The sequence below is a fragment of the Delphinus delphis genome, chromosome 12, assembly GCF_949987515.2.
Source record: "Delphinus delphis chromosome 12, mDelDel1.2, whole genome shotgun sequence".
Classification (NCBI taxonomy): domain Eukaryota; kingdom Metazoa; phylum Chordata; class Mammalia; order Artiodactyla; family Delphinidae; genus Delphinus; species Delphinus delphis.
In genome coordinates, this window is record NC_082694.2 from 31,095,664 (window position 1) to 31,120,574 (window position 24,911).

At 42.3% G+C, this 24,911-nt stretch overlaps 1 long non-coding RNA gene across 7 annotated transcripts in view; it reads left to right on the plus strand.

Moving 5' to 3' along the window:
• The window catches only part of LOC132434823 (uncharacterized), a 76,540-nt gene that overhangs the window by 26,496 nt on the left and 25,133 nt on the right, over positions 1-24,911 (plus strand). For 5 of the 7 annotated variants that reach the window (XR_009521424.1, XR_009521423.1, XR_009521428.1 and 2 more), the window contains 3 exons: positions 9,302-9,408; positions 12,277-12,355; positions 13,482-13,615. This is a non-coding gene — a long non-coding RNA (uncharacterized lncRNA). The remainder of the gene's footprint in view (positions 1-9,301; positions 9,409-12,276; positions 12,356-13,481; positions 13,616-24,911) is intronic. The other 2 variants (XR_009521426.1, XR_009521425.1) reach the window with 2 other exon arrangements.

Genomic DNA, 24,911 nt, shown 5'->3' on the forward strand with positions numbered 1-24,911 from the left:
TCATACATGTTGGGATTATTTAATTGTCTTTCTCCTTCATTAAACTGTAAGTTCTATCAGACAAAGGCCTATGTGTTGCTCACCGTGTATTCTTAGTCCTAGCTGCTGTGGGATAGAAGGATCCCTTGAGGTGGAGGTGGTGGGCAGGAGGGATGGAATACTAGGGATATCACCTGAGGGCTAAGAAGGTGTGCCTTAGAATGTCAGGGGGAGGTCTAGACATTTGACCTGGCTCATTGTCATTCTCCTTATTCCACCTTTGGTGATTCCAGTGTTTGCCTGGATGAACCAACTAACATACTTGGGATGAACCATCTAACATGGCTTGTCTCTCTCTGGGACATCTTCATAAAGTAAGGGTAAGCCTGGCAGGGGACTTGGCTATGAAGGGGGCATGAGTGCCTAGGATCAAGGTTGAGGATCTGGATAGGCAGATTATTTGTTCCGAGTGGCTGATGGCAGAATAACTGAGTGGAGTGCAGTCCTAAGCAAGGAAGGAAGCAAAAGACCTTAGGGATAAGGTGAGGGAAAGATGAAACAGGAAGCTAAATCATTAGGTCAAAAACCTAGAGAACCAGGATAGTGGGTGGAGTATAAGAAGGGACAGACAAGCAGTTCAGGATTTTAAGGCCATAAATAATCTTTGGGATTACTAAGATCATCTGCCAGCAGTCTTATTTCTTTAGTGTGGAACCAGCTTTTGGATTATAGGAACAATCAGGTAGTTGACATGTAAGGGTTTGAGCTAAATTTTGTATTGCTTTGTATTTTATGTGCTATTTAAAGTCAAATCCCCAGAAATCCTACCTTACCTCCCCCAATAACCCAATTTAATCTCTGCTCTGAAGAGCCTCCCTTCCCTCCTTTTAAATATACTGGGTTCAACTTGCTCATATTTTTAAAAAGTCTCCCGTACAGAGGCCTGTAGCAGTCTTCGTGCTCCCTTCAGGTAGGCGGAGGATATTCCCTTCAGGTGGGGTAGGCACTCCTTCAGGTTACCTCCTCCCACCAAACTAGGCATGGGAGCTAGCCTCAGAAGTTCAGGACTCCCTGCCTAACCTGAACTTGTGGAATTTCTCTCTGAATTTTGGGGAGGGACATGGGAGTGTAGAATATAGGTCGAGACTCTCTTGGTGAGGCATAGTAAGGAGTAGTAGAAGACTGGCTGGGTATGCATGATGGTAGGATCTGAAGTTTCTGACCTGGAATTGTCCTAGAGTTTATGGCAGCATTAGGGGTCTCTGATGTGCCAAGCAGAGAATCTTGGTGAGTAGGGCCGGTCATTACCCCTTAGAGGTGTTCTGTATGTTTTTCTACTTAGCCTGGCGCTCTTCTACAGACTGACCAGTAGCTGGCATCATGGTGGATGCTGAAGGGGAATCATTGGGATAGAAACAGTACTCACTGAGGAGGAGTGTCATTCTCTTTTTGATGGTTGGATGGAGTGATTGTGTGCACATACTGGGCAGTCAAAGGCCCGGTAACCTGGCCTGTGTGAGGTGAAGCATCTGCACTCCCTTCCTAGTGCTCCACTGGGGAAACCAACCTAAGGCAGCCGGAGATCATGGCCATTGTTAGTGATTTCCCCAGGAGTGCTCCCTGTCTTTGATTCCTCTGCTCTCTAATCCCCATGCTCTGATGTCCTGCCTTCTATTTTCTGCTTTGGAGGCCTTCAAATTTCATAATCCCTTCGGACTCCTTTTTCTAGTTTATTTCATGCCCAGCTTGACTCTTGGTTCTATGTAGTCCCCTAATTTCGACGTTGCCATTCACCCTTAAGTGAGGGCCTTCCTCTATTAGCCCTATTCCTGGAGCTATGGTTTTGAAGCTTTAATACATCAGAATTACCCATGGGGGCGAGTATTGAGGGGCTCGCTACTTATTTAAAATTCAGATTCCTGGTCTTTACTCCTGCTCTCCTGACTGAGTAGGTATGGGTGGTAACCAGGACTCTGCATTTTGATTGGCCTCCAGGTGACTCTCACACCAGTCATCATCTGCAGACCATATTTGAAGAAACTCTGACTTAGAGGACTGTGTTGACCCCCTGCTCCCCTAGAGGGAAGGAAAGGGTTTTTTTTAAAAAAAATTATTTATTTATTTTTGGCTGCGTTGGGTCTTTGTTGATGTGCACGGCCTTTCTCTAGTTGTGGTGAGTGGGGGCTACTCTTCATTGCAGCATGCATGCTTATTGTGGTGGCTTCTCTTGTTGCGGAGCACGGGCTCTAGGCTCACGGGCTTCAGTAGTTGTGGCACGCGGGCTCAGTGGTCGTGGCACAGGGGCTTAGTTGCTCCGCGGCATGTGGGATCTTCCTGGACCAGGGCTCGAACCCGTGTCTCCTGCATTGGCAGGTAGATTCATTTTTTTTTTTTTTTTTTTTTGCGGTACACGGGCCTGTCACTGTTGTGGCCTCTCCCGTTGCAGAGCACAGGCTCTGGACGCGCAGGCTCAGCGGCTATGGCTCATGGGCCCAGCCGCTCCGTGGCATGTAGGATCTTCCCGGACCGGGGCACGAACCCATGTTCCCTGCATCGGCAGGTGGACTCTCAACCACTGCGCCACCAGGGAAGCCCAGGAGGCAGATTCTTAACCACTGCACCACCAGGGAAGCCCCAAGGAAAGGGTGTTGAACCCTTTACTTGGATCCTAAGGTCGCAGGAACCTTAATCTGTCACCTGTCTTCCGTTGAGGACAGTGGATAACTGTCCCTATGTACTGACACCTCATCTTCTCATTGCCATAGAAGGCAAAGATCCCAGATGAGGTAGAGGGCCTTAATGATTCCCCCTGGCAGGTCAGTACTTCTGGAGTATACTGCGGACTTTGACTTTGGACTCAGAAAGCAGGCTAGAACACAGTCTTTGAAGGCTGCCAATTGCACTTCAGATTTGCCTCTGGGATGCCTCTTTTTCTGTACACAGTGACCCTGCCCTAAAGTAGGCTGTTTTTTGGTCTCCAAGCTGTCGTCACTCCCTATTGCAGCTGTCCTCTAAACAACTTCCACTATCCTTCTATAAAACAACCCAGCCTTGTCTCTCTCCTTTTCACATCCTCTCTTGTATTCCTGTTACCTGTACAATCAAGTCCAAATGTCTCAGGTTGGAATAAACAGTCTTGCACAATTTGACCCAAATTGTGGCCTACAAGGCCTAGCAAGATCTGGCCCCTGCCTGTATTTTAAGTCTCATTTCAAGCCCCTTTCCTCCTTATCTCCTGCATGCACCCTCACCTGCTTGCAGTTCTTTCAGTTCTCTGGCTTCATGGACTTGGCCTAGAATACTCTCTACCCTGCTCTTCACTTCATTAATTATCACTTGCCTTTAAGTTTCAGTTGAGCATTATCTTGTTTTGGAGGTATTTTCTGGCCTCTCCATACAAAGCAACACCATGTTATTATCTTAGCATCTGTTTGTTTCCGTTAGACCACTTAATGCTTTTTACTGGTTTATCTTTCCCTCTTACTGGATTATAAGCTCCATGAGGGCAAGGACCTTCTTGCTCATAGTTTTGTCTTCAGTGCCTAGTGAGTACATAGAGGTACTCGATAAGGATTTGTTGACTAAATTGCCTTTCACCTTCTTGTCAGTAAGTGTGTTGGTGCTTTGTGGCTCTGCAGAACTCTCACCCTCTGTGCATGTGTTACCTCTGCCAGAGCACCCTTTCTCTCATTGACTGGTCCGATTCCTTCTTGTCCTTTACCACTTCTCTAAGCAGTTCTTTGACTTCCCCAGGCAGTGCTAGTTCAATAGAGATAGCACTTTGGTCCTCTTGAATGGACTTTTCACCCTGTGTGGCGATCTTCCCTATGCAAGAGATAGATGGTATTGCCCTTGGTTTACAGATGACAAGACACAGGCTCTGGGAGATGGACTAACTTGGAAATGGCAGAAACGGGATTCAAACCCTGATTCAGGTGGTCTGTACAGCCCTCACTCATTCTATTTCACTGTGCTTTCTCTAAAAGAAACCAAATAGCAGACCCAGACACATTGGGTGAAAGAGGTGTTTTTTATTTTTTTATTATTATTTTTTTGCGGTACGTGGGCCTCTCACTGCTGTGGCCTCTCCCGTTGTGGAGCACAGGCTCCGGACGCGCAGGCTCAGCGGCCATGGCTCACGGGCCCAGCCGCTCCGCGGTCTTCCCGGACCGGGGCACGAACCCGTGTCCCCTGCATCGGCAGGCGGGCTCTCAACCACTGCACCACCAGGGAAGCCCGAAAGAGGTGTTTTTTTAAAAAAATTTCTTAAATAATGAAAGTATGTGTGTGTGTGTATATATTTTTAATTTTCTCAGAGTTAAACACAGTAAAGGGTAGACAGTAGTTCCTCCTTATCTGAGGTTTTGCTTTCCACAGTTTCAATACTTGAGGTCTGAAAATATTAAATGGAAAATTCCAGGAATAAACAATTCATAAGTTTTAAATTGCACACCGTTCTGAGCAGTGTGATGAAATCTTGTGCCATCCTGCTCCTTCCCATCCAGGACGTGAATCATCCTTTGTTCAGCATACCCATGCTGTGTATGCTATAGGAAAAAACAGTATATATAGGTTTCAGTACTATCCATGGTTCCAGGATTTGGAACGTATCCCACGTGGATAAAGGAGGACGGCTGTACTATTGACAAACCATTTATAAGGATGATGGAGTAAAGGGTGACCATAATATTCAGAGGATGGTGTGTATTTCATGTGCTCCCTTGATCATACTGTTGGTGACTCCTTGTGACAATGACAAATCAACATACAACCTAGTAGAAATGAGCCAAGGCGAAACACTATTAAATTCAAACTAAAGCAAATGTCAGTCATCATTTATAGTTGCTTGGAGGTATTATGAAGAGTGAAATCTAAACATTTTTGTTGAGGGGGAAAAATGTGCAAAATCAGTGTGCAAAGCCTTTAACACATTTTGCTTAAAAATACATCTTACTATATTGATAAGGGACTAGTTGAGTAAATTATGGTGGATAGCACCGTATTAATTCAGCAGTTAAAAAGAATGAGACAGGTACACCCACCCTCACACACACACACTCACACAGTGATATGGAACAATCTCTAAGATCTATTGTTGAGAGAAAACTAAAGCAAGCAAAATAGAGTTTGTGGCATGCTAGTATTAGTATTTGATTGAAAAAAGGGGAGGACTCTATATACTTGTTATACCCAGACTACCCCTGGAGGTTTGTTTTTTTTTTTTTTTTTGATATCTTTTTGTGTTGCTGAAATTTTTTTTAACCCATGTGTGCATTGCCTTTTTAAAAAATTGTGATTAAAAAACACATAAAATTTACTGTCTTAACCATTTTTAAGTTCACAGTCCAGTAGTGTTAAGTATATTCATATTGTTGTCCAACAGATCACCAGAACTTTTTCATCTTGGACAGCTGAAACTCTTATACTCATTAAACAGCAATTCCTCATTTTTCCTTCCCCTTTGCCCCTGAACCACTCTTCTACTTTCTGTTTCTAGGAATTTGACTGTTTTAGATACCTCATATAAGTAGAATCATATACTATTTGTCTTCTTGTGTCTAGCTTATTTCACTTAGCAGAAAGTCCTTGAGGTTCTTGTATGTTGTACCATGTGATAGGACTTCCTCCTCTTTTAGGCTAAATAATATTTCATTTTTTGTTTGTACCACATTTTGTTTATATCTGTTCATCTGTCAATATATTGCCTTTTATAATCTATTTTAAAAAGTACTTTGCTTTACCCTGTGAACCTGAAAAGTTGAATGTAAACGTTGTGTGTATATGGGGCAACAGGAACATGTGTTGGGGGCAGGTTAAATGGTATCTCCCTAAACTTGACAGCAAAGAGATCGGTTTTTTCTAGTGAATGATTGCCAACTTTATGTATTGAATTTTTGCATTTGAGATTTTTCTTGAAGTGAAACATATTTCTACTAAGAATAGAACAAAAAAAGAGGAGATTGTGTTGAAATTGAAGATACCTATGTGTACCCTGTGTCTAACATCATTTATCCCTCCATTTGTGTTACTAGCACCACTCTTGCACTAGAAATCTTAGAGCCCCTCCACCTTAATTGAAGTATAGTTGATTTACAATATTATATTAGTTTCAGTGTATAGCAAAGTGATTCAGTGATTTTTGCAGATTATACTCCGTTGTAAGATAGCCACTGTAAGATAATGGCTATAATTCCCTGTGCTATGCAATATATCGTTGTTGCTTATCTATTTTATACATGGTAGTTTGTATCTGTAATCCCTAATTTGTCCCTCTCCTCTTTGGTAATCACTAGTTTGTCTTCTGTATCTGTGAGTCTGTTTCAGTTTTACATATACATTGGAGTCCCCCTTTTCAATAACATGTTTCCTGTGCGTTGATTTTGTCTTCCTAAACAGAGTAAATTCTTGAGGGCAGGAGGCATGTCTTATGATTATATCCTATAGTGATAAGCATAATAGAAGTTGCTCAATAACTACATATTCAAGAAAGACAAGAGAGAAATGGATAAAGAGAGAAAGAGACTTCTCTGCCGAAGAGATGATTGCTTTGGTTTTTCTCTGATTCACCTTGTACTCTTCCCTACTGAAGAATTTCTTCCACTTGCAGACTAAGGGCATTGGAGGATTTGTGTGTGTGTGTGTGTGTGTGTGTGTGTGTGTGTGTGTGTCTGTTTGTGTGTGTTTGTGTGTGATGTTCCCTGCTGAAAGCCCAGGAGAGAAAGCAGAAGCTGGAATGGGGCCTTGAGGCTGTGGCCTGATAGTATGCAGTGAGACTTCTGTGTCGTAGCCTCAAGGGAAGTCTTAGATTTCTACCCTCTACCTAATTTCAAGCTTGGGTATTCAGCTGTCAGCAGGGCAGCTGGACCTGTACGTGCCTTAGGTGTCTTAAATTCAGTAGCACATAATAGGAATGTTTGATAAAAGTAATTTGTCTATTTTGGTGTAAGTATATGAAAGCACTTAACACGAGGCCTGGCATATAGTAGGTATCCAAGAGGTGACAGAGAGTGTTTGAGAAATATTTTGACATAGTCAAATCTTTCCCTAGGTCCCCTACCTCTATTTGTGTGCCTCCACTGCTCCCTCAGGCTAAAGAAATAGGGAATAGCAACATGGATTCTACCTTTATGAAGTTGCCAATTTCTTGTGTGTGGCTTTATGCTCAAGCAAGAAGTGTGTTCTGCTCCCACATATTTGAGAGCAAATATATCTGGATCTAGGGATCTACTTGAAACTGCGTCGCAGCTGAAAATGTTTCAGTGTACACTAGCATGGCTGGTCACTTTGGGCAACTTTCTTGGTAGGGACCTAGCCTGAGAATCTTAGTGGGGAAATCCGAATCTCTAGGGTAGTCATGGTATAGCCAAGGACAGCTTGTTGGGTGCAGGCATGGAGGAAGGGATAAGGTAAGGGGCAAAAAGGGCTCATCTCTGTGTCATTTTCTGCTCAAAGGAAGATGTAGGCACTCATGTACCAGGGGTAGTGTTCTGGCCTGCTGTAGCTTGTCACCTCCCTGTGAATGAGTCAGTCTTGCTCCTGGCTGCCCCGTAAGGCATTTGGGGTTTAGTAGGAGATACAATAGGGAATCTAAATCAGATAGCCTTGCTTCAAATCTTACAGATCTGCATGGAGGAAGTATGCCTCCCAGGATGTTTCCCATGTGCTGCAATAAGAGGAATCCCATCCAGATCTGTGGGGGTGTCCCTCCATCCGTCTTATGTCCACTCAGCTTATCACGATCTTAAGCTTTTATCCCTTTCATCCTGTCACTGTCCTGCCTTCTGGGAAGAGCAGGGAAAAGGGTGAGGGAGGATGGGAAGAGTTAAAGAACTTGCGGTGTATGTAGATTTGCTGTCGTTAAATCCTTTCTGGAACAAAGTGTAGATGTGGAGAGGGGGATGAGTGAGCAGGTAGGAGAACAAACACATGCTGCCTGTACCACTTACCTGGCACTCAGCCTGGACCCTTGCTTGGTATTATCAGTCTCTTTCTGTGTTGTTTCTCTTTCCCATGTAAAGCATAAGCATGTATACACATGTAATTTCAAATCAATGGACCCATAACTTAATACTGTTTTTTTAAAAATAAATTTATTTATTTTATTTTTATTTATTTTTGGCTGCGTTGGGTCTTTGTTGCTGCGTGCAGGCTTTCTCTAGTTGCGGCGAGCAGGGGCTGCTGTTTGTTGTGGTGCGTGGGCTTCTCATTGCGGTGGCTCCTCTTGTTGCAGAGCACGGGCTCTAGGAGTGCAGGCTTCAGTAGTTATGGTGTACAGGCTCAGTAGTTGTGGTGCAGGGGCTTAGTTGCTCCGCAGCATGTGGGATCTTCCTGGACCAAGGCTCGAACCTGTGTCCCCTGCATTGGCAGGCAGACTCTTAACTGCTGCGCCACCAGGGAAGCCCTGGTTTTTTCTTTAATACTGTTTTGTAATCTTTTTTCACCTTTTTTCCCAGCTTCATTGAGATATAATTGATGTGAACATTGTGTAAGTTTAAGGTGTACAGTGTGATGATTTGATACATATATGTATTGTTAACTGATTACCACAATGTGGTTAACACATCCATTACCTCACATAGTTACCTATTTTTTGTGTGTAGTGAGAATCCTTTTTCATTGGATTATGTGTTATAGACATCTTTTCAGTAAATACAGAATTAATGGCTGAATTATACTTCCATGTGTGGATATACCATAATGCATTTTATTCTCTTAGTGTATAATCTGTTTATCTCATCTCTAATCAATGATGCCTTCCCCGACCCTTACTTAAAGTTGTGACAACCTTCCTTTCCTATCTTCCTTCTCTCCTTTACTTTTCTTTATAGCATTTAGCCCCACATGCCATACTACATATTTTTCTTATTTGTTTATTGCCTAACACGCTTCATTAGAATGTAGGCTCCATGAAAATAGGGATTTTTTTTTTTTTTTTTTTTACTCTGCTTCTCTGTAACTAGAGCTTAGTACCAGTTCCTGGTACCTAGGTGGTGCTCAATAAATATTTGTTGAATGAATGAATTTGTTGGATTTTTGGTGTGCCTGTTGGGATTTTTATTTGTAACATATTTGTTATTATGTATATTCTATAGTAAATACCTTGGTAAATAATCTTTATACACTTGTCTATGTATCTCCTTAGGATAAGTTTCAAGAAATGGAATGGCTGAGATAAAGGATATATGCACAGTTAGAATGTTGATTCATGAAGCCAAACTACCCTTAAGAATGTTAACTTATACTAACAGTGCATGAGATTGCCTGTTTCTCCATATCATCAGTAACACTGGCTTGTGTGTTTTTTGTGTTCCTCATCTGACAGGTGAAACATTGTCTTGTCACTGTATAACATGGTAGTTGAGAATGTGACTCTGGAGCTAGCCTGATGGGACCTGAATTCTGACTCAGCCACTTACTATGTGACCTTGGGTACGTCATTTAACTTCTCTGTACCTCAGTTTCATCTTTGGTAAAGTAGGGATAATGATAGCACCTATTTCATGAGAAATAAATCAGTTAATCCAAGTAAAATGCTTTGAATAGTAACTGAGACATAGCAATTATGATTTAATTTACATCATATTTAGTCATTAAATATGATTTAATTTACATTTCTTTGAATATTAAAGATTAAACATCTTTTCAAATGTATTTTGGACAGATGTATATATTTTTTGAATCACTTATTCATGTCATGTCCTTTGCACATTTTCCCAGTAATATTTTCTTAATAATTTGTAAGAGCTAAAGTGTTGATGGTTGTATATAGTGCAGAATTGTTCCCAGTTTGTCATTTGTTTTTCACCTTTGTTTATACAATTTTTTATCTGTCTGCAAGTTTGACATTTTTAAGTAGTCAAGATAATCTTTTCCGTTATAGTTTTTGCTACTAGTTCAATGTTTAGAAAAGGCATGCTTCCCTACCTCAAAATTATAAAAATAGTTACCCATTCTTGTTGAGTACTTTGCGTGGGTGTGTATTTTTCAATCTTTAAATTTAAATCTTTGATTCATCTGGAATTTATTTCGATATGAAGATAGCAGTTGAGATCTGGTTCTGTTTCTTTTTAGTATGTCCCAAACCCCTTTACTGAAGGAGCAAGAGCAGGAGCCTTGAATCTATTCTCCCCTCCCCCAATTTGAAAGTAAGCTATCCTAGCTATAGCAAGTAGCAAATCTCCATTTTAGAGAATGAACTTAATATTTGGACTCAGTCAGTAGTCATTCATTTGTTAAACTATGGGATGAATATGCTGTGTAAAGCAGTTTGGGATCAGAACTCACAGTTGATTCTAAATGATGAGGCTGCTGGGCTCACTGGTGCAGCTTCTCTCCTGGCTCTGGAAGCTCCTCCTAAGTGGGTCCTAATTTGAGGACTTCTTTGATGGGGCCATTGTTAGTTTGGAGTGGTAAGTTCTCTGTTGTTCAAAAAACAAATGATGTGACTGTAGCAGATATTTCCTCACTCCAGCCTAGGTGTATTGATAGGGTATTAGCATTTCCCCGTCCTTGCCCACTTTACACCCTAAAGCAGAAATGCCTCTCAGGAGGCTTCTGGTTGTAGCCCGATCATTTCAGCAGGTCTCTTCCTGACCCCACCCCTCCAGGTGAAATCAGGCGTTTTTTTTCATTCCCTTGTAATGTCAGAAGTGTCAGTGACAATTCAGGGGAGGGTCACCAAGTTTCTTCTGGCGACTGTTTTTATGCTTCCCATTTCTGGCCCACTATATTTCCTAGAATTCCTGTCAGTAGACAGCTCAAGTCTTGTTTTCCTTTGGAGATTTCAGGATCTCACACATAGCTCACATGGCACATGTCACAGTTCATGGCTGTGAGCAGAGAAGGAACAGCTTCATGGTAGCATTGGCTGCGAGGGCCCTGGTCACTTGTTCTCGATTAACTCAACCCACAGCAGTGGCTCTCTCCCCTGCCAAAAAGAATGGGAGGATAAGGGTATTATTTGACCCAGCTCATCTCCCTGAACAGCACCTTGTCAGCCGTGGTCTCTTCTGCTGGCATCCCAGAAGAGGTTTCCTCCCTCTGCATCCCATTGCTGGCTACAGAATCTTGCCTGTTTTCTAATATAGACCTTTTGCTTTGGATCCTGATCTTATTCTCAACTCCTCTCACTAAACTGTAGCTCCGGGAACTCAGGAACCATATCTGTTCTGTTTGCTGCTGTATCCCAGGACTGAGTAAAGACTTGGCACTTATTGGCCCCTGAAGAAATGTTTATTGAATGGAAAAATGAATATTGACCATGAAGCTTTGGAATCCTGGTTTTTCTTGCTTCATGCTGAAGTCAAGAACCAGATTAAGACCTTTAGAGGCCTCGGGGCTTCCCTGGTGGCACAGTGGTTAAGAGTCCACCCGCCAATGCGGGGGACACAGGTTCGTGCCCTGATCCGGGAAGATCAGTTGCCGCGGAGCAACTAAGCCCGTGCGCCACAACTACTGAGCCTGCGCTCTAGAGCCCGCGAGCCACGGCTACTGAGCCCATGTGCCACAACTACTGAAGCCCGCGCGCCTAGAGCCTATGCTCCACAACAAGAGAAGCCACCGGAACGAGAAGCCCACACACCACAACCAAGAGTATCCCCTGCTCACCACAACTAGAGAAAGCCTGCGCACAGCAACGAAGACCCAACGCAGCCAAAAATAAATAATAAATAAATAAATTTATAAAAAAAAACAGAAAAGAACTTTAGAGGCCTAAGCAATAGGAAGATTATGATGTTCCTCGTAATTTTAGCCCTCAGTATATATTTCAAAAACAATATTAAACACAAAATAAGTGTAAGGAAATCTAGCAAAGTATAAGGAAAACCCAGCAAAATTTTGATATTTACCATGGTGACTACCTGGATAAATATAAAATAATTTAAAACATTTGTTATTATTGTTTCTGCTTTGCCAGTTCCCTGAGCATGTGCTGTCAGATAATCCTGCCTGGACCAGCCCCTTCCTTACCTTGGACTTCACCTTCATTTCCTCTTAACTCCATCTGCTGAAGCTGCCAGCCAGCCCCTTTCACCCCGCAGTGGTGTCCAGACCACTGAGAGCCCAGCCTGGGCTATGCTCCGGGCTCCCTGGGGCCTTGCCAAGAAGGTCAAGTAGAACATGCGCACTGCTAAAGAGTCCCTCACAATGAGAACTCCCATGCTGAGTTGTGATTTATAGTCAGCATAGCATTTTGTGCCGCGTGATTACATTTCAGCCGTTTTTAGTTGTAGTAATCTGCTTCAGTGATCCTGGATGTGGAAAGTCCAGAAATTTTCCTGTGTTCCTCCTTCCTAGATCACTGAGAGAGAAGTCAAGATGCAGGCCCACTTTGCTTCCTGTATTAACATGGGCCTTGTTGAGACCATTCAGTGAGGTAAGGTATGATTCTGGAAGTGAGCCCAGGCCTCAAATAGGCTGTTCCAAGGCTGTGACCCATAATTAAATCCTATTACTGCTTGTTTCCATAGAGTTTAAAATAGTGTTGGAAACCTCCTAGGGAAAAAAGCACCACCGTAACTTCTTGGCTAAGGAAGTAGTGTGTGCTGGCCAGAGCAGAAGAGGTAGCCAAGGCTCCCAGGTTCTATTCTGGACCTGTTGATTTGAGGTGTGACATTCAGCAATCTGAGATGGTGTCCTGTATCTCTGATGGTTTCTCATCTTTACCACAGAGACTGTGCTTGCAGGGAGAGAGGCCAACACACGGATCCCCTGTCCTGTAGGAGAGTTTCATCATTAGAAGTCTTTTCTTTCATTTGAATTTCCACACACACCCCTTTCCCCCCCCTTTTTTTAAAATGAAGAAATATCTCCCACAGAGTTAATATAGGAACCTAGCAATATCGTCCACGTTTTACTTGACTTCATTTTATCAGAATTGCTTTCCTTTTAGCAGTGTGATTAGATTAGCTTTTGTAAGGGATGGGAACTTTGATAGGGTTTAGGAAAAGGAAGGGAAAGTTTGTGTGTGGCACACACCTTGGACAACCAGAGCGTAACATGAGGGGACCAGGTACACGATAAACTAGATTGGGAAGAACAAATTTACATCCCTGGAGAGCCAGGCATATATTAGATGTCTTTGCATATTTTCTTATTTAATATCATAATACAAATCAATAAGTTATCATTTCTATTTTTGCACGTGGGCAAGCTGAAAAAGAAATTATGTAACTTGCCCAAGGTCAGACAGCTAATACAAGGCTGAGCTATGATTTATTTCTCCTCAGGTCTGTCCAATTCCAAAGCCCATGCGGTTTTTATAGAGCTCTTCTGTCTCTGACAAGATGTAAGAAAGGAGGGTGGGGAAAGAAGAGAAGATGGGGAGATACCATCTTTCTTTATCTCACAGTTTTGCTTGTTTAGACGTGTTTAGCCAGAGCGTCCTGTTTATAGACTAGTACTAGGTTCTATATATAGATATGGTGCAACAACATATGTGGGAAAGATAACCAATTGACTGTAGGGGAGGATTAAAAAAAGTCTTTGTTCTTTACCTCTAGGTCTTCATTGTAGTGTAACTCACACTATCAAAACACCACTGGTAACTCTGGTGTACTGTTTAAGAGGCCCTGTCATATCATCCAAATAAAACCTGTTGATGTGTTCCAAGGAATAAGCCATGATGGCGGCAGAGGTGAGGGTGTGGTGTGGCCTTACTGCGTGAACTGGGAGGTGGTGGCACCTGTTATGTGGCTATTACAGTGAATTATTACTGAGTAAACAAGAGATGTCTCCCTTTTGCTTTTTCAAGGGAGACCAGATGGCGGTGGGTGTTGGCCCAGATCCAGGGGAGCCTGGCCCCTGGCTGGCAGAGGAGACAGCTTAAGGGTGTCAGGTGATGGAATAAGAAGAGACAGGGCTGGTCTGTTAAGTGGTATAATTTCAGGGGGCACCAAGAATATGTCTTGACCCTCAAAGACTTGCCTTAGCTATTTGCTGTTGCTTGGAATTCCACAAGTGAAATTTCTTTCCCTTAAGTCTTTTGAAACCCTATTAAAAATGAAGAAACTCCAGGAAAGGGTTTGATTATGTAAGGGTTTGGTCATGTAAGTAGAAGTATGAATGAGTTTATGAGATTGATTTCTGAGAACTAGACTAAGGCAGGGACAGAGAGGAGAAAGCATTGTGCCCCCAGTCATAGTGACGGGAAGGAGACACCACTGAGATTGAGATAATGGCCCTGAGAAGAGAAGTTGGGTTCCTAAAGAAACACCTTGTTTTTTTTTTTGTTTTTTTGTTTTTATTTATTTATTTATTTATTTTTGCGGTACGCAGGCCTCTCAGTGTTGTGGCCTCTCCCGTTGTGGAGCACAGGCTCCGGACGTGCACGCTCAACGGCCATGGCTCACGGGCCCAGCCGCTCCACGGCATGTGGGATCTTCCCGGACCGGGGCACAAACCCGTGTCCCCTGCATTGGCAGGCGGACTCTCAACCACTGCGCCACCAGGGAAGACCCAGAAACACCTTGTTTTCTTCACAGTTTTGCCTGAGGAAAGATAAGGAGCTGAGAGTGGGGGGAATGGAGGCTCTTGAACTCCAGAGGGGGTGCTGGGTAGAGAGATTTCCCCACCAGTGTGCTGGATATGCAGTCATGGTGTTATCTGGAGAACAGCTGACAGGCAGAATGTAATAAGGAGTGTAGAACCTTTGAGTCTGTGGTTTGCTCTGATGTCCTCAGACAAGACCATCACAGATCTTAGGAAGCAGGAGGCAGCTTCCCATAAATGATGTAAAATGGTGGCGCAAAAGAGGCCACCGATGACAACATGGGCAGGGTACTTCCTCAGTGGCCGCTGGTCACAGACAGCTTTTGGTCTTGATTTCCCAATGAGCTGTGCTGCGATAGGGCTTTACCAGAAAGTAAATAAGCCTTGTCCAAAGCAGTGACAAAGCACTTGGGGTATCCATGCAAAGTGCAGTTCCCTCTTGTTCTCCATCTTTGTGGAGCCAAAATAACTAAGCCAGAGGTGCCAGCATAGCACCTGGGATTCAATCTTCAACTTTTGTGGATTAAATTCGCTACTGGTTGACTGTTCATCTTTCATTTAGCAGTGCTCCCAAACTGCCTTTGTGATCTGAATTCTCACATCTTTCCTCCCTCAGGGAGTCTGACAGAGACAGCTCAAATCTCAGTGCCTTTCCCAGCTCCTCACAGTTGGGTTCATGGATGTCCTTTACCCTCAGGCTTCAACTTCTACTTTGTCCACATTTCTACCCTAAGTCTGGAGCATTTTTTTTGGATCAGACTTTCGGCTTCATTCAGGCCTCTAAGGCTCTCACTTCTTTCAGCACATTTTCCTAGAGAACTACCTGAAGAATGGTCTCTACCCCTCACCTCCTAAAGTTTGACATAATGTGGACCTCCTTCCTTACTGGAATCAGCACAGTTCTTTGGAAATTTCTGGATATACCACACCCCTACCTCTCTTCCCAACCACCTTAGCCTCATACACAAGATCTAGTGATGTAGCTGGATCTGCTGATCACCAGGATTTTGGAGCCAGTGCCCCCAGCAGGGAGGAACTCCTGGGCATGTGCCCTGAGTGACAGTTCTGTCCACCAGTCTCTGCCTCTCCTCCATCTCACCTTTTTTTTGGCTTTTCCCTGAGAGGACCCCCTAGCCCTGTCCAGGAGTGTAACCCTGCTGTCAACCCCTTATCAGGGGCTGTGACCTTTGCTTTCCAATCTCTTCTGGGCCAGGTCCCTTCTCCGATACTAGAGACTTTTCCTACAGCTACGCTTTGGTAAGTAGAGTTCTGCCCATGCACTGATATCCCAGTGTTGACCACCTTGAACTCTGTCTACTGCTCTTTGGGCTGATTGGCTGTCTTGCTGGTCTGTACAGCTATGCTTCTGGAACAAGGCTCTTAGGCTTAGTTGAGCCCCTGTCCTGAATTTCATGTTAGCTCTCCAACTGCCTCTGCCTCAAAAAGAGCTTTTAATATGCATTTATAAAGCTCCAAAAGGGAGATAGAGAATATAACATTTCCTAGACTTATTTAACTAGAAAACCTTTTTTTTTTCTGGCTGAAGAAAATTGTTAAGATCTGACAGAGTATGGTGCTTGGTGGAGCACAGTTTTGGGAAGTACAAGACTTTATCCTAAAGGAATGGACATCAAATGGAGTAATTCCAGGTAAAGGTAATGTGACAGTCAGTGAAAAAAATTCTTTGGGGATAGGAAATGTCTCCTGGGGCTCCTCATTCAACAAGTGCCCACTGAGCGCCTGCTGTTTATGTCTCTGCTGGAATCACACCATGTGTGTGACTACTTAACTGTGTGTCTGCAGAAGGCCGGCTCTGATCTGGAGTGGAGCCCAAGGTGGAGAAGGAGGTAGGGTTGCTACATTCTTTCTCCCATGTTTAGGTCCTCTTCCCCTTTCCTCCAGTGGAAACAGGAAATGGTGAATGGGGTGATGCCATCATGGCCACAGATACATCAGCTTTTGGATCCAAGGAAGGAGGGCTTCTCTGAGGCTTCTTTCCCTAGGTTTGACCTCTTCCAGGATTTCTCTAGTACTTTTGGGCACCCCATCTCTCCCACTCTGGGACTGTTCATCTCCACGTTAGTCCCAGTTCTCACTGCTGGTTCAAGATTTTGATTTTACATATGGGCATCAGTGCCAAGTGGTATGGAGGTCATTTTTATGGAATGGGTGTGACATTATAAATTTTCTACTTTGCCTATGAAATCCCTCTTCTTTTATAGCTCATGGGCAGTCCAGACTATAATAATTTTTTTCAGTCCTTCAGTGAAGATAAACCCATGTCTGGGAAGGGCAGTCTTGCAGCCATTTAAATCTGTCAGGGTGGGTGACTAAGTGCCAAGGGCATAGCGGGTAACCAAAGTGGAAGCCATCACTTCCTCTGAATGTCATTCTCAACCAGGACAGGAACAGATCCCTTGAAGCAGATAGAAGTCACTAAGGCTCTTGACTAAGGCCTTTTGAGACCCTGGTATATGGATCTTTCCTGTCATGAGTGAGATCTTTGTTTGGCTGATCTTAACTCAGTTGGCTTGAGCTAATCATAGAACAAACTAGATGGAAAGGCTCAGCGTTGAACTTTCCCTTAGGTATGGTGTTCTCTGAACATCAGCAAATAGCATCCTCCCACCTTAGGGGCCTTGGCCTGTGACAATTGTCCATTTCTGCCACTTCCTCTGAAAGACCATGGTTTTAACTGTGAAGATCAGTGAGTGAGTTCACTTGCAGGAAGGTGGAAAGAGGGCTTGAAATGGGCATTTAGAGATCTTAAATAGAGCCAGCCAGTTACTTGTTCATTCTATAGGTGTTTATAATTATTAGTTTGTCTATAACTGCAGAAGGCTTACTTTCCCCAACTAGTCTTTCCTAACAGGCTCCCTACATGAAGACATTTCCTAAGATTCTTTCCTTAGACCTGTTCTCTCCTCCCTCTATAAACTGTCCCTGGGTGATGTCATCTGTGCTTATCAAAAACTCTCAGATCTCCATCTCCAACCTAAATCTCTCTTCTAGTTCCTGACTCATGATGACCATACACTATTGATATTATAACCTGGGTGTCTTAAGCCAGATTACGTTCTTCATTAGCCCATCCTCTTCTCCCTATTCCTGCATTCCTTCCTGTTTTTATTCCTCTCACTTTGTTCCTTGATTCAGGAGCATCACCATCTAGGTTGATTAGTAAACTTGCTTCTGCATCAGTGTCTTGCACTGTTCCACCACCAAGAATGTAATAGGCTCTGAGTGTAATATAAGATGTTTAGGATGTGTGTAGGTGGCTTGTTTCTTTTCTTTTCTTTTTCTTTTCCTTTTCTTTCATGTAATTCTCATCTGCATGGCATGTACAGTTGAATTCCACAGAGAAATTAACAGATAGAAAAAATAAAAGTTAATCTGAGGTTTAGATTTTAAGTAAACTGGAAATTCTGGAAAGGAAACATCTGAGGGCTAAAACCTTGGGAGAAAGCTTCGTGGAAGAGGTGAGAGTTGGCTGAGGACACCTTAGGTGGGGTAGGGACCGCAAGACCCCTTTGGGAGCATGTGCAATGGTGAAGCGACAATCCTCAGCTTGTTTCTTGTGCAAGCAGAGTGATCAGCACCTCCTCTACCAGCTACTTCTGTTCATCACTGTTGTACCTCATGCAGTTTGATTCTGTTTAAGAGGTTCTGAGAATTGAATATCATAGTGTAACACATTAGTTAGCTGGAACCATCTTTTCCCTTAAACTTTTGGCTCAAGGTGTCATTCTGCAACTTGTGGAAACTCTGATTCCTTCACCCGGAATTCACCAGTTTCTTGGGAGCTCATGTATTTATAGTCACTGATTTTGATCTCTTGCTCCCATTAAATTAGTTCAGATTATAGACAGTCTTATTGTCTCAAGAATGCTGTTCCTGTTTCCATCCACATCGAACCAGACGGTAGAACTCAGAATCTATCTCACAGCTTAAAGCCTTTTGTGTGTAGCGGACTTTATTAAAGTTTGGGTAATGGAGAGTATTTTACATTGCAGCAAAGTAAGCAACTTGAATTCTCATACTGGCTATCCCTTTCCCTTAAAGTAATTTGCCCACCTTTCCATTAGGGATTCATTAATATCACCCATATATGTGGCCTTGGTGTCTCTTACAATCTTATCTTTCTTTCCTTTGCAAACCTTCCTCACTCTATTGCCACTAAGCCTCCAAATACTTCTTACTTTATTATGCAAAGCAATTGAACTCTAACTTCGCCTCCCAGGTTCACCTCTGTATATCCAAGGTCCACTGAAGGGCTCTGCTGAATAAAAAGCTCATCTACTTCTTAGCCACACAAAGGATTTGTAGAACCTCTTATGTGTTCTTCTATATTATCTTCTCTCTTTTGGAAGTATTTCTTGTTTTATTTTATTTTATTTTTTTATTTTTTGCAGTACACGGGCCTCTCACTGTTGTGGCCTCTCCCGTTGCGGAGCACAGGCTCCAGACGCGCAGGCTCAGCGGCCATGGCTCACGGGCCCAGCCGCTCTGTGGCATGTGGGATCTTCCCGGACTGGGGCACGAACCCACGTCCCCTGCAACGGCAGGTGGACTCTCAACCACTGTGCCACCAGGGAAGCCCTGGAAGTATTTCTTGTTTTAAATAGCATTTACTACTTCTTACCCCAGAAATGATTTTGCTTTGAAGGATCTCTGGAGGGAAGGTAAGAGACAATGTAAATATAAACAGCAACCTACATAAAACCTATTGTGGGCAATGAAAAAACTCATCTAACTGGGAAGAAGAATTCTTGTTGGGGAGTAGAGCTCAGAATAGATTTGAATGACCCAAAACAGACTTAGGTTTCAGTGGCAGATGATACTGTTTAGGACAAATGGCTAACCATTTAAAAGAAAATCTGTCACCTTCTAGTAAAATAAATTTTAGATAAATATTTTTATTTTTAAAATTATTATTATTTTCATTTTATTTTACTTTTTTAAATTATTTTTTATTAGAGTATAGTTGATTTACAATGTTGTGTTAAAGATTTTTACATAAAAACTAAAGTGATAAGTGTACTAGAAAATAGTTTTTTTAGTGTGGTACCAAAGGCAGAAACCATAAAGGAAAAAGTGTGGTGGATTAGCTTAAAAAAAATCACAACAAGTACCATAAACAAAATAAAAAGTAGGTGTCAACTGGTTAAAAAAAGTTTTCAACATATCTCTAATGTGTACAAAGCTCTTACAAATCAATAGGAAAAAAACACAAAAAGAAAAAGGGAAAAGTCATGGAAAACTAAATATGGCCAATAAAGCATATAGAAAAAAGCTGTTATTTATAATCCAGAAAACAAACAGAAATGAAATATCATTTTTCAACTGTTAGATTGACAAATATTAAAAAGAAGAAAATATTTATTACTGTCGAGGACTGGAGGAAACAGGATCTCATACTCTGTTGCTGGGAATAAATATTAATCCATTCTCTCTGAAGTTCAGTTTTGGCAATATGTAACAGATTTAAAGTACACATGCTCTTAAACCAGCAATTCAACTTCTAGGTATTTATCCTAAGGGCAAGCGTACAGAGATGTATGTGTGATGATATTTATTACAGAGTTTATAAAGCAATCAAAATAGCCATTGATAGGGGATTGGTCAAATAAATAGTGGTATGTCCATACAGCGGTACATGAAGTAAATGTATAATTATTATCACAGAAAGATGGCTACAGTATATACATGAAAAAATACATAGCATATGAACCTATTTCAGTTGAGATAAATATAGCCATAGCTGTGTGTATATATTTTAAAAATCATACAACACATTGTTAACAGAAATTATCTTTTCTAATTCAGAAAAAGAAAAGCCACTTTAAAAAAATAGGGGACTTCTCTGGTGGTGCAGTGGTTAAGAATCCACCTTCCAATGTAGGGCACAAGGGTTCGAGCCCTCGTTCGGGAAGATCCCACATGCCTCAGAACGACTAAGCCTGTGTGCCCCAACTACTGAGCCTGTGCTCTAGAGCCTGCGAGCCACAACTACTGAGCCTACGTGCCACAACTACTGAAGCCCGTGCACCTAGAGCCCGTGCTCCGCCAACAAGAGAAGCCACCTCAATGAGAAGCCTGTGCACCACAATGAAGAATAGTCCCCGCTCACCACAACTAGAGAAAGCCCGTGCGCAGCAAATAAGACCTAATGCAGCCTAAATAAATAAATAAACTTATTTATTTAAGAAAAATAGGAAATAGATTCTGACTTGAGAGTGGTAGGTGGACTGAAACCAGACAATTTTCTTTTAAACCTTGATGGGCTAGGTAATGAATAGTGGTGATAAAAGTAGGAAGGTTTTATGGTATGAATGCATGAAATGAATGAAATGAAAAATGAGGTTAGGGAAACCAGTTAGGAATCTATAGTGGCAGTTCAGGCCTGTAATATGAAAATAAGGTGTCAGCTGGGGTAGGCAATGGGATTATAAGGAAAAGAACCAATCTGAAGGACATTTCATAGAAGAAACCACTAGTCTGGTAGTCTGTCAGGCAGGAAGAGGATAAAGAAGAAAGAATAACAAGTCACTGATAATGCCAAAGTGTTTGCCCTGTGAAGTTGGAAAATTACTCGTCATGACAAGTATGGGGTAACTGGAAAGGAGAACCACTGTTCTAGAAGGGGAGACAAATTTGTTTCTTGGAGTTGAATTTGAAGGGCTAGAGGTATATCTGAAAAGAAATGTTCTTTAGGGTGGGGATTCCCATTTAGAGAAAAAGTTACCTGTAAAAATAGAGGTAATAGGTAGGAGTGGGAACTCTCTAGATTTGACACCCTTGAGATTCTTGAAGGAGGGGTGGGTCATATCTTGGTTCTCCCTTTCCTGTTGGCAGTCTTGGCAGACTCTGGAGAGGAGTGTGACATTGGTCTCAGTTGGAACCTGAGAGTAGAGCTTGAGGAGAGGTAGGATTGGGCAGTAATCATAATAAAACAACAGCCACAGCATTATTTTAAAATCAATCTGCCGTTTACAAAGGCCATTATATACAGCAGCTTATTTAACACAATCCTGTATACGATGCTTTATTACTTTACTTCTTACTAGAACTGAAGTTCAGTTAGAGAATTAGGACTCAAACTAAGGTATTCAGGACTCAAATTCCATTTCTCACTTCTCTACTCTCCATCTCTTAGAGATGAATTTTCCAAGGAGGGAAAGATTAGAGCAAAAGCTGTAGCCTGGAGCTAGCAGTACCCACAGTTAAGAGGTGGGAGGAAGAAGAGAGCCAGGGAAGACAAGTCACTCAGTCACCGCCCTGTCCCCTGTCCCTTGTAGGCCCTGACATTCCTCTAACCAGAGAATGTTGGATGTTCCACAGAATTCAAAAGGAAAAAAAAAGTCCTAATCTATTCATAAATAGCTTGAGGTGTTTTAAGTAAGGTTGTCTAGTTTGATTACAGCAGAGTTAGGGTTGTAACTTAGTGGTTTATTGAATTCTGGCTTCATTCTTTTGAGAGCAATACAATAAAAACATATTGACTTAGACCTATGAAGGAAGGGTTTGTCTGAATTAATTATATGAAAAAAAGATTTTTTTGTGAAGTCATTAGGTTTGTTTACTTTTGGAATCACATGGTTAACTCACTTGTGTATGCATTAGCTTGTAGAGATCCTAAGACCTGGTTTTTGTTTTTTTATTTTTTTTTACATCTTTATTGGAGTATAATTGCTCTACAATGGTGTGTTAGTTTCTGCTTTGTAACAAAGTGAATCAGTTATACATATACATATGTTCCCATATCTCTTCCCTCTTGCGTCTGCCTCCCTACCACCCTCCCTATCCCACCCCTCCAGGCAGTCACAAAGCACTGAGCTGATCTCCCTGTGCTATGCGGCTGCTTCCCACTAGCTATCTACCTTACGTTTGGTAGTGTATATATGTCCATGCCTCTCTCTCGCTTTGTCACAGCTTACCCTTCCCCCTCCCCATATCCTCAAGTCCATTCTCTGGTAGGTCTGTGTCTTATTCCTGTCTTACCCCTAGGTTCTTCATGACATTTTTTTTTCTTAAATTCCAAATATGTGTGTTAGCATACGGTATTTGTCTTTCTCTTTCTGACTTACTTCACTCTATATGACAGACTCTAGGTCTATCCACCTCATTACAAATAGCTGAATTTCGTTTCTTTTTATGGCTGAGTAATATTCCATTGTATATATGTGCCACATCTTCTTTATCCATTCATCCGATGATGGGCACTTAGGTTGTTTCCATCTCCGGGCTATTGTAAATAGAGCTGCAGTGAACATTGTGGTACATGACTCTTTTTGAATTTCGGTTTTCTCAGGGTATATGCCCAGTAGTGGGATTGCTGGGTCATATGGTACTTCTATTTGTAGTTTTTTAAGGAACCTCCATACTGTTCTCCATAGTGGCTGAACCAATTCACATTCCCACCAGCAGTGCAAGAGGGTTCCCTTTTCTCCACACCCTCTCCAGCATTTATTGTTTCTAGATTTTTTGATGATGGCCATTCTGACTGGTGTGAGATGATATCTCATTGTAGTTTTGATTTGCATTTCTCTAATGATTAGTGATGTTGAGCATTCTTTCATGTGTTTGTTGGCAGTCTGTATATCTTCTTTGGAGAAATGTCTATTTAGGTCTTCTGCCCATACTGCTTGGATTCTAAATCAGGAGTCTCTCAGGCGCATCCCTGGCTTTTGCTTACCCAGCCTGGCCCTGCCCTTTGGCTGTGTGCCATTGGTGATTTTATTTTAGCACTGCTGGAAATTACACCCTCTACAAGGGTAAAGCAAATTGGGAGGTTCTGGTACTGGCTCTAGAGGGACTGGGGCCTGTCACCTGGCCCTGCCCTGTGTTTCCTGGCGTGCTTTCCTGGCCGCCTTTTTACCCTTACACAGTCCTCCAAGCCCGTATTTCTGCCTGGGTGAGGATTAAAGACTGGCTTCTTCAGCAGGACTGTGGGGGCAGGAATCAGTGCTTTGGAAGAAGCTTCTGACACCAATCTCCATGTTCTGCTTTAGGAGAATTATTGATTTCATACAGATGATCTAACAGTTACATTGAGGGTGGTTGGGGGACGAGGACATGGAGATTCTTCATATCCACAAAAGGATTTACCACTGGGTTTCTTTAAGCACTGAACCTGCTTTTCAAAATCAAATTTGATTTTCATGCTTTAAATAATGTGCAGTTATTTGTATCAGAGAAAAGCTTTTGAGATTTTCTAGGCAGACTTCCTTGTTTCAGAAATGAACACACTTCGGGAGGTCCGGGAATGGCAAAGCCGTGCCTGTGCCAGGGAACTGAACACTCAGATCTTGTGAAGGGGCTGAGGCAGAAGGGGCAGACGGTGTGAGAGGGCGTCTCCTTCCCTCCTGGAGGAGCGTCTCTTGGGCTGTTTTTCAGGTGAGGCAGGGAAGATGCACTCCTTCCCCCAGAATGCCCTGCTCACATCCCTCAGATTGGGTAATTCCTGCCTCATTGACTTCTACCTTAGTCTTTTCAGACTGAACACCAAATGACATGGTAATGCCTTAGTATTTGATATTTTTAAGGTACATTTAAATAAGTGAAAACCTAAATTACAGGATGTGAATGACTGAATGTAACTTTGTGAAATTCAATGTGTAAAAAAAGCCTAATACTAAGCAAAATGTCAGTGGAGGATCTTCACGGGGCCTGATTTAATTGGTTGAGTAGATCTATTATTAGAATTATCCAATCTATAATGATAAGCATTCATTTATTAATTATTTATTAACTGCAGAGAGTTTTATGATAATTTGATATAAACTGATAGGATATGACAGGTATAAGACTAATGCTGTGGGAACTCAGAGAGGAGAGATGATTTTTACCTTTGGATCTAGAGAATCAGAATTTTGTGAAAACACGTTTCTTTGTCTTAACACTTTAAACGATCTTGCTTATACCTTAGTCAGAAGTAGTGTTGATACAAAGGAAAATCTGTTCTTTTCATTTATATTATTAAAGTTCTGAATTAATCGCAACACAGTGTATTTCTTTTCACCGTGTTTCTTTGCTAATCTCTAGAGCAGTTTTCCGAAGAGCAGACCGTTGGTAAATAAGAGCAGTCCACTCTCTTTTATTAGATAGTATCTCTGCAGCTAGCAGATGGAGGCAAGGGTGTGGACCCCATTAGGGAGGCCACTCTTTCAAGAAGCTTGTCTGTGAAGAGAGGAGAGTTGGTGAAGGGGGGACGCAGGATCTAGGGAGGGTTATTTGTTTTTTGAGACCCAAGCATGACCTTGTGCAGTGGGGAAAGAGCTAGAAGAGAGGGAGAAGTTGAAGACAGAAAAGAGAAATAAAAATTGTTGAGCAAGGCTCCAGGGGAGAAGGGTCTACTGTATCCTAAGAATTGGTAGAGAGATTAAACTTGAACTGAACAAAGGACAAAGCCATCACTGATTTTAACTGCATCACCACCACAT